The sequence below is a fragment of the Eublepharis macularius genome, chromosome 13, assembly GCF_028583425.1.
Source record: "Eublepharis macularius isolate TG4126 chromosome 13, MPM_Emac_v1.0, whole genome shotgun sequence".
Lineage (NCBI taxonomy): Eukaryota > Metazoa > Chordata > Lepidosauria > Squamata > Eublepharidae > Eublepharis > Eublepharis macularius.
Window position 1 is genome coordinate 2,317,146 of NC_072802.1, and position 914 is coordinate 2,318,059.

A 914-nucleotide genomic window follows, 5' to 3' on the forward strand; every position below is an offset into this window, starting at 1 on the left:
TCAGATCCCAGCCTCCCCCCAAAGTTCACATAGCAGGCAGCTTCTCTGTGGGAATGCTGGCTCGTCAAGGTCGACTCAGAAGAAAACAGATAAGACGCAGCATCCTCTCCCATGGAAATGTACTTGAAGGGACCTAGAGGGGAGAGAGACTAAACAATTACCGAAATTAATATGGCATTACACAGGCTACATTTCCCCAGCATGGCAGATCCTGACAAAGATAACCAGACACACATAATTTGGGTACAACACACAGGCAAATATACAGTGAACGGACGGAATAATAAAACAGAAACAGAAACCCGTACTCTATCTCACTCATGCCCTCATTGGATGTTGTGTAGGGCAGGCTCGATCCTTCGATACCTGGGGTTACACTAGATCTCCCCATCTCCCCTCAGAGCCATCTCTCCCTCCGCTCCTCAGCCACCAACTGTCCACTTCCAACTCCCCTCCACCAACTGACTCGCTCTCCCTCCAATCACATTCCACTCCAGAACTGGCCCCTCCCCTCTGCAGCCCATATAAAGTTAACTCCACAAACAGAATGGTGTTTCTCCATAGCATCTAACATCCATTTGCTATGAAAAACAAACCAGAACTTTCAGTGAATGAGTTCCAATAGAAAATAATGTTGTAAATAAAATCGTTCTTTGGGATGATAGTACACTACCCTTGATCTTAGCCAAAAGGCCAAGAAGTGTAGGATGGTAGTACTACCTTGTACTGACTCAATATCAGCCCTTGACAAACTTTTTTTTGCTCTTTTTTTGTCAGTTCAGAAATCAGACTAATATTTTAGCTTTCAGGGTTATGTACGACCATATTTTCTAATTATTGCTACCATAAAAGAATACTAGGTGCCATGATGATATTTCTGGCACCATGATGACCTGGCACTTGGGATTTGTCAC

General features: G+C 44.1%; 1 pseudogene; it reads right to left on the reverse strand.

The window, feature by feature from the left end:
* Positions 1-545: 545 nt before the first annotated feature.
* Positions 546-705, reverse strand: LOC129341779 (U2 spliceosomal RNA; annotated as a pseudogene).
* Positions 706-914: the final 209 nt, after the last annotated feature.